The sequence below is a fragment of the Lynx canadensis genome, chromosome A1 (assembly GCF_007474595.2).
Source record: "Lynx canadensis isolate LIC74 chromosome A1, mLynCan4.pri.v2, whole genome shotgun sequence".
NCBI lineage: Eukaryota > Metazoa > Chordata > Mammalia > Carnivora > Felidae > Lynx > Lynx canadensis.
In genome coordinates, this window is record NC_044303.2 from 9,484,118 (window position 1) to 9,493,356 (window position 9,239).

The 9,239-nt window shown below is 47.3% G+C and overlaps 1 long non-coding RNA gene across 1 annotated transcript; it reads left to right on the forward strand.

Moving 5' to 3' along the window:
• Positions 1 to 402: 402 nt before the first annotated feature.
• On the forward strand, positions 403 to 7,345 carry LOC115509325. Its single transcript, XR_003967302.1, has 4 exons — positions 403 to 913; positions 1,963 to 2,057; positions 3,658 to 3,756; positions 7,047 to 7,345. It is a non-coding gene; the product is annotated as an uncharacterized LOC115509325 (long non-coding RNA).
• The last annotated feature ends 1,894 nt before the right edge of the window (positions 7,346 to 9,239 follow it).

Genomic DNA, 9,239 nt, shown 5'->3' on the forward strand with positions numbered 1-9,239 from the left:
GAAGGGGGGTTTGGACAAGGTGGGGGGGAGTAAAGGAAGTAGGGAGAAGTGAGAGGGAAGGAGGGAAGAGGAGGTGGGGAGTGGCAGAGGTGGAGGAAGGAAGACATGAGGGTAGGAGGAGATGAGAGGAAGGAAAGGAGGTGGGGGGGAAGTGGGAGAGGAAGAAGCGAGGGAAGGAGGTGAGAGGCGGGCGGGCGGGGGAGGGGGCGGGGTGGTAGAAGGAAGGAATGGGATCGGGAAGAGGTGGGGAGGGAGAGAAGGGGGGTGCGAGAGGGAGAAGCGAGGGGAAGAAGAGGGGAGACGCCGAGGGGGTTAGAAGTGGAGGAAGGAGGGGGGAGAGGGGGCAGGGCGGGAGGAAGCAGGGATGAGGAAGTAAGAGGAGGGGGCGGGGCGGAGGCGGTGGAAGGAGGAAGGGGGCAGCCGGCGAGGGCGCAGAGCCCGCCCGGCCGCGGGAGGACGGGGCGCGGACTGGAAGCGCCGCTCGCGGGAGCGGAGACGCTCGGGCAAGTCCGGGCGGGCCGCGCAAGTTGTCTAGTTTCTCTCAAGCCCAGGGCCGGCCGGCGGCTCGGGTTGGCCCCGCGGGGCCCTCCCGCGACGGCGAAACCCCCCAGCCCGAAGCGGCCCGCCGGCCCCGCCCAGCCCGGGCAGCCCCCGGCGGCAGGGGTGTGTCGGGGCGGGCGGCCGCGCGGCTCCGGGAACTCGGCTCCGTCAGACTTCCGGGACAGAGGAGGCTTTTCTGCTCAAAAGCCACCAGACTCCTCCGATGCGCTTTGCTTTTACGGTGGAAAACTCCGATAACCATTTCAAAAGGCACACACAGCCCTGAAAATAAGTGAAATTAGAACCTGCCGACTTCACTTCCTGGAGGCTTTTTGTTGGGGCTTGAAACTAGGAATCTGTGCGGGTCATCCTCGTAAGTGCCTTTTTTATCCGTTCACACCGATGCTCGGGCGTCTACACTACGTTTAACATCGTTAGCCTGGTGGCGTTTTGACAGTGTATTAACGCGATTTAATGATGGTTTCTGCCTTGGTCGGTTAACGTGGCCTCAACTCGGTCACCTGAAATAAATGCATACGCGTTGCAAAAAGAAAGGCGCCGAGGGAGAGTTCTCTTTTTAACCCTGCTGTGAAATAGATAAGAAAATATCCCCTAGGGCGATGCCCATATTGGGAAGAGTCGAGTATTAGGTAGACCTTGGAAATAAATGTTAGAAACAACAAAAACATTGGCTTGTTCATAGTCATTTGTAAATTAACGTTATAAAATCATTAAATAATACTAGGGATGAAAAAAGCTCGTTTCTTGTGAGTTGCTGTTTTAGAACCTGAATCCTGTGTAGTGCAATCACTCATTAGCTTTGAAACAGCAGCTTCAATGGTTCTGTGCCGACAAGTTCAACTTAGGAAATCTCCAAATGCGGTTACTACAAAGCGGATGCGGTATGGGGTGCTTCCTAAAACGGAAGGTTCTTCCCCCCCCAGAGGCGTTACTCCATTTTCCTTTAAAATGAGCTGAAAAGCCAGGGAATCCTAAATTTTCAATTGGCTAACGCCAGTTGACCATCACTGGCAAACTGGAATGATAAGGTTAATCATCCCTAGTTGATAAGTTAATTGGTCCAATTCAGTTTACAAAAATTTGGCCGTCAGGCCGCATGTGACACACGGTATAAAATCTAAAGACCCGTGCGGTGTGGCTTTTATCAAATCAAACCAGCAGTACTGATAGGATATAGCTTCTTATAAGCATAATGCGGAGACACGTGCCTCTGATCGAAACCATTTTACACGGAACAATATTCCACTGACTCTGTGAAGCTTAACTCCCTGGGATTTGTATACTCCAGACCTCAGATTGCAGGCTGGAGCTCCATAGGCCACCATGTTTTCCAGACCTGTGTGTTCGGTTTTCCAGGTGTGTTTTAAACCTTTGAATTAGTTATCTATATTTTAAAACCAGGATATTCCCACTTGCAAAGCTGGACTTTTGGCTTTTCTTGGAGATATGAGACCCGGCCACAGGGGAGGGACTTGTTGGCTGGAGCCCAGCAGTCTGTAAGTTATCCACTCCTCCCCACCCCACCTTCATTCGTCAGGTACTTGTCTGCCCTGTGCACTTGAGTGTTCTAGTTCTGCCCCAGACAGGCCACTTTACCCAGTGCTTGCCTTTTTATTAGGATGATTCAAGTCATAGGTGATTTAGGCATGCTAGGTCTATACTTAATGCGTGTGTAATTAAAACCGCAAATCTTGATTTTCAGAAACTGATCTTGACAGATTCAACCAATCAGTAACTGACTCTATGCACATTTCTTGAAGACAGGCACTACAGAATGTCCCGGTTCTCTCTATTCTGCCTTTCCAAAAGATGCAGCAAGACGTAGGGGAGCAGGTGATCTCCGGAATTAAACGTGGTTTGGATTCCCGCTAGGTACTTGTGCAATGTTAGGCAAGTTAGTTACTGGCCTTGAACTTGTGTCTTTATTTTTTTTATTAAAAAAAAAAATTTTTTTTTTAATGTTTTTATTTACCTTTGAGACAGAGCAGAGCAGGGGAGGGGCAGAGAGAGAGGGAGACATAGAATCTGAAGCAGGCTCCAAGCTGTCAGCACGGAGCCGGGTGCGGGGCTTGAACTCACAGACTGTGAGATCATGCCCTGAGCCGAAGTTGGACGCTCAACCGACTGAGCCACCCAGGTGCCCCCGAACTTGTGTCTTTAAAAGTAGATGTAGTAAAACTACCACCTTGGATTGTTGAATATTACATTGTTCTATGTGATAACATCTTTAAAAAAATTTTTTTTAAGTTTTGTATTTTGAAAGAGAAACAGAGAGAGAGGGCAGAGGAGGGGCAGAGAGAGAGAGGAAGAGAGAGAATCCCAAGCAGGCTCTGCGCCCTCAGCATGGAGCCCAATGCAGGGCTCAGATTCACCAACCACGAGATCATGACCTGAACCGAAACCAGGAGCTGGACACTTAACCAACGGAGCCACCCAGCCACCCCTATATATGACAGCATGTTGAACAGTACCTGGTCCACGGTAACCACCCAGATTAGTTTTCCTTGCCCTTGGGATTTCAGTTACTAATGTGGGTCCTTGAGAGAAATTCTAATTAGATCGTTTTACTTGCCTACAAAATCCTACTTTAGTAGAATCCAAACTTTGACATGCAGGAGACTTACCTGGGTACTTGGTTAAAATCTTGCTGGTTTCTGGGTCCCCCTCCCCACCCCCCTCAGGATTTTGATTCCGGAAGTCTCAAATGGCACCCCGGGGCTTCACATTTTGGTATTGGATTCTGGGACTAGAGGTCTTCTGAAACTTCATTCTGACAGTCATAGATGCAGCCTGACTCTGGTCATTCAAGTGAATGAGGAGGAGAACAGGAGGGAACAATGGGCCGATTCCCTGGCTGGTGCTGGCCAGCATGCTGACCCTGCATCTAGATCCCGTGCCCTCCTTGGGTCCTGATTGCCTGCTCATCAATTCACAGACATTTAATGAGCACTTACTAGAAGTTCACTGAGCCGGCATTAGGTATATGAAGGTAGCTGCAGTGGTTTCTGTGCAGGGATCTCAGGGAACTGAATGCCAAGCCCCGGGCCTGACACAGGTGTCAGTTTCAGTGTTTCCTACCGATGCCATTCTTTCCAGGGACGCCCTTGAGCCCATCACCAGCCCGTCCTCCAGCCCAGCACTGTGCATTTTCACGTCTCCTTGCCGGGCTTCCTATCCGTTACTTCTGCATTATAGGTGGGTACTTAACCTAGCACTGCTTAGGCGCTCTTTAGATATTTGGGGGATTTAATTTCCTTTGGCAAATGTATCTTCTGTAACTTGGTCCATGTTCATGGAATCATCACATAGTTGAGCCGGGAACTGTCCCAGAAGCTGAGGAGGCGACAGTGCACAAAATTTAAAAATCCCTGCCTACGTGGGGAAGAGAGGCCATACGAACAACCTGTTTGGACTTCTGTATTTGATTGCTGTCCGTACCCTGAAATGTGCTGCAGGCTTGTTTGTTCTGGCTCCTACCTTAGTTCCCTGCCAGGTGGACTTCTTTCCCAACCCTGGTCTACACCAGCCCTGTCCTGGGGCAATTCTCTGTGTGGCGGAGAGCTCTCGGTTATCCAAGCGTCTGCAGCTCCTCTAGGCTCTAACCTCTAGGCTCTAACCACGATCAGTCATTCATTTCCAAATGCCAGAAGTTTCTACACTTTTTGAGAGAGAGAGAGAGAGAGAGCGCGCGAGCGCAAGTGGGGAGGGCCAGAGAGAGACAGGATCCGAAGGGGGCTCTGCGCTGACCACAGAGAACCTGATTCATCGCTCGAATTCAAAACTGAGATCATGAGCAATCAGTTAATTTTTTTTTTAAATGCAGCTTGTATATCCTGTCTTTCAGAATATTAAGGGAAGACTTGATAAAGCCAAGTGATTCCTCGGTCTCTCATTTGTTTTGTTCTTTTGCAATAGTGCTTTTCTTTTGAAGTGTCTCCGCTATTACACCAAATATAAAAATAACTCTGCTTTGCATGCATATTCCATAACTTATTTTGAGCAGAACTTTTAATAATTTGTCAGTAAAAGATAATCTTACCTTTATTATTTTTTTAATTTAAAAAAATTTTTTTATGTTTATTTTTGAGAGAGAGGGAGCAGGGGAGGGGCAGAGAGAGAGGGGGACAGAGGATCCAAAGTGGGCTCTGTGTTGATAGCAGACAGCCGGATGTGGGGCTCCAACTCATCAACTGTGAGATCATGACCTGAGCCAAAGTCAGACGCTTAACCAACCGAGCCACCCAGGCACCCCAAGATCATCTTACCTTTAAATGTGTGATTTGGGGGTACCGCATATGTTTTGCTGCAATCTTGAGCTCCTTGTATTTTTAAATCCAAGTCCAGTTTTATTCATAAAAATGAGAGGGGATTTCAGTTTTCCAAATACTCTACAAAGTGAGTTGCATCTGAAAATTCAGGTTAAAGAAGTCTAACTTTAATTTTTTTTATTAAAAAAGTATTTTAACATTCATTTTTGAGAGACAGAGCACGAGCAGAGGAGAGGCAGAGAAAGAGGGAGACACAGAATTGGAAGCAGGTCCCAGGCTCCGAGCTGTCAGCACAGAGCCCGCCGCGGTGCTCGAACCCACAATCCTTGAGGTTATGACCTGAGCTGAAGTCAGACACTTAACTGACTGAGCCACCCCGTGCCCCCAAAAGTGTGATTTTAACTACTTCTCTAAAGAGTCAACTTTTTGTGAAAATGCCCCTCAAATATCTTATTTCTATCTTTTCACGTGGGTATATTTGTATACTTGACCTCTGTCTGTTCTTGTCTTTGACTCTTTGCATGTCTTTTATCATCTTCCAAGTCTGTATGATTTCCTGTTGAGAAATATGTGAACTGAGTTAATGGAAATTCTTTGAGAAACACATTCAAACACAAGGATTTCACTTTTCTGCTGTGAAGTATGAGATAAGCAATTTATTATTTTATTTTATTTTATTTTTTAATTTTTTTTTTTTTAACGTTTATTTATTTTTGAGACAGAGAGAGACAGAGCATGAACAGGGGAGGGGCAGAGAGAGAGGGAGACACAGAATCGGAAACAGGCTCCAGGCTCTGAGCTGTCAGCACAGAGCCCGACGTGGGGCTCGAACTCACGGACCGTGAGATCATGACCTGAGCCGAAGTTGGACGCTTAACCGACCAAGCCACCCAGGCGCCCCTATTTTATTTTATTTTTTAATGGTTATTTATTTTTGAGAGAGAGAGAGAGAGAGTACGCAAACCGGAGGCAGAGAGAGGGGATCCAAAACGGGCTCTGCACTGACAGCCGTGAGCCCAGCGTGGGGCTTGAACTCGCAAACTGTGACATCATGACCTGAGCTGAAGTCAGACACGCAACCCGACTGAGCCACCCAGGGGCCCCCCCAAGGTAAGCAATTTAATGTGCACATAGTATTGGTCTTTAGTAATACACAGTGTTAAAACGCCACGAATCCCCAATGGTCACTCTAAAAAGCAGCCAGGTTGCTGTGCTTAGCACAAGTTCAGACTGCTACATTAGAACTTAATTTGAGAGTCTGCGCGTATGCACCACGGAAAGCGGCCAGCACTGGATGGAACCACCCGTCAGAGCAGTTGGGGTTGGAAAAAACCCCAAGATCTGGCTGCTGTGATATAATGAGAATGCAGACGTCATGATATTGACACAGTGACACGTTCCCACCACAACCCAAGGTTTACTTCGAGAACCTGAAAGAGATAATGCGCTGCATTCTTTTCTCTTCGTACCGCCCCCCCCCCCACCACTGCCCAGGGGTGACGGTTAAGAGGGGGTGTGGGGTAAGGGTGAAAAATCTGAACCTGGGCCTGGATGGGCCACAATAACAGCCGTGAGAAATCCACTTTTGTTGTACCTGGTGTTTCCCCTCACTGAACTGACATTTAGGGATTGGAATACCTGAACGCACACCAAAACTTGGGTGTCTTATTTTAGGCTAAAATCGGGGCTCAGGTGGCCTTGGGAAGGGGAACCAGACAGATGCAAACTTCACAGGCAAAAAAAAAAAATAGTGTCTCCAACTCGAGGTTTGGCCCAGCTGCTCTGAAGGCTGTTTCTGTTTTTTGTTTTTTGTTTTTTAAATCCTGCCTCGGCTTTTCATGCTCTCCCCCACCCCACCCCCAGTACCTCTCCAGTTAAATCTTTACCAGGCACGCTGGGACTCCTGCCCTTCCCTTCAGTAATTAGTGATAAGATTTCTCCTGTAGTACAGATACATACAGATTTGTTCCCTCTCCTGCTTTTATGATACTATTTTAGAAACGGAGCTGCCGTTAAAGGTTGTGTTTGAACACATCTTTGGAACAAGAACTTTAATTAAGGGATCAAAAGGCTTAAGCTCATGCTTTTTAATAACTGAAGCGAGTATGTATAATTTTTCCTATCTAAAATCTATGGAAATTCTTATCAGCCTAGCTTCTTTTACTTCCAACTTGTAATGAAACTTTTCCTTCAAGCTCCCTTTTTTATGCCCAGTAGGACCAACTCTTGTGATTATCATCAGCTAGAGGAAATCCATACGTCTCCCCGGGTAACATGAAGTCGCCATGTTGCCAAGGACCCTAGGGATTTTCTTCTGTGGTCATGGTCACAGCCAAAGTCTTCTTGAAGGACACATTTTCATTTCATTGCCATATTTGGTGGCTAAGAACCTTCTGGTTACGTTGCTAAACTTTTAGAATTTAATTTGCTCGATTCAATGGCCGAAGAAACCCACCGATGACTGTATGTACTCATACATATGAAATAAATGACACGTGCCAGCCCCCGGAAGATGAGCCATTCCTTCTGCTAATCTGGGGAGATGTGTGTGAGTTGTCTTGCTTTTTGTTTTGGAGGGCGAGGGCTGCTGGTGTGGGTAGATTTCCAAACCACCGCAGAGAACCTGATGGGGGGAAACTCACAGCAGGCTCAGGGAGCAGTCCTACGTTGGGGGGGGGGGTGGGGGAGAGCTAGAAAAAGATTGGAGAGTTACAGGAACTGGAATTGTTTAGCATGCAAAGCAGGGACGGGAGAATTGTCGTGTCCTACCACAAGTGCAAATTCAGAGAAAACAGGGATTTCGACCCCAGTGGAACGTAAAAGGGCAGACTTTAAATTTAGAACCAATAATCGCCATGAGTTGATTAATGACACGAACCAGCCTAAAGTTGGTATCCCAAACTTCTGGCCTGTGGCTTTTGTGTTCTCTTAGCTCTGTAACACTTGTCTGGAATACAAGCATCTAGGTAAAGGTAGATTTCCAGATCCTTGGAAAGTCAGCTCTCGCCCACACATAAGAAAAACTGTAAAATGTCAAGTGGGCTCAGGTGTGGGTCTTGCCCCTCGGGGTGTTTTGCTCACAGTGTCACTGTTGGAATGGGGTTGGGGGGTCTGTCATGAGGGTGCAAGCACACTCCGTGAAATCACCTTCAAAAGCTTGAGACAGCTTTTTTTAAAAAATGTTTATTTGTTTATTTTGACACACAGAGAGAATGGGGAGGGGCAGAAAGCGAAGGAGAGAGAGAATCCCAAGTGCACTCCACGCTTAGCTCATAGCCCCACATGGGGCCCCATCTCACGTCCGTGAGCTCACGACCTGAGCTGAAATCAAGAGTCAGACACTTAACCGACTGAGCCCCCCAGTGTCCCGAGACCTCTTTCAAATGGACTTTTCTAGCTTAATAATAACCAACTGTAGATTTGTCATGAGAGAACCATTCTACCAACTTTATTGAATATATTTTTATTTTCACTTTGTTGACTTGGAGTAGTGAGTAAAAACGAAATGATTTCCCTCCCTTAAGCTAGATGTTGACCATTTAGAAACACAGCCTAAGAGACTTCCAAAAACGAGTAAATATCTCCTGCTGTTTGAATGGCCAGCCTTCAGACTGATTAAGAAAGTGCTCAGGCAGGTATTCTGAGTCACTGTGTGATTCCAGACATGCCCACTGACCTCTCTCCAGGCGTAAGTGAAGTTAATGTTTTTCCTCTCACCAGCTCACAGTGGTGCCTGGGGGACGGGAAAAATGAATGTGGCAAAGTCCAGTGCAGAGTTTTTAAAGGCCGTAGGAAAAATCAGGTAAAAAAAAAACAAAACAAAAAAAACAAAAAACAAACCAAACAAACCACTTCTTTTTGGTGAAATGTAGCCTGCTGGGTGAAAGACACAGGGCATACAGTCTTCTTGGCTCCCGGACAAAAGTATCCATCCTTCTCTAACTCCAAATGAAAGGTAGAGAAACACCACGGAAGGTTTTAAGAAAGGAAGCGGAGTGTTCTGTAGACCTATGAGGCGAGTCCTGTTCTTTTCTCATGTCTCCGGGACAGAAAATGTGGTCCATATCAAGATGTTTCACTGCTGATACTTACATAGAGAGACCTCAGCGCTCACATCTCAAAACACATGTCTTCGGATGCCAATTTCACTGCTGAAAGTGAGCAGAACTGAGCTGTCCTAAAGGGGGGTTAGTGGTGTCATTGTGGGCGTCGGGAGGGTGCCCAGGCTGTGTCTTTCGTCCGTTCTCAACTGTTGCTTCTTAAGACACACACATTCGTGCCCCAGCGTGGTGTCCAGCCCGTGCTGACACACACATACTCTGCTGGAACGCCTTTCCCTACTAGCGGGCCACGGGCACGTCGTTTTACGACACAGGGTTGTCTGAATGGCCATCTTTCGAGCAGCACGCG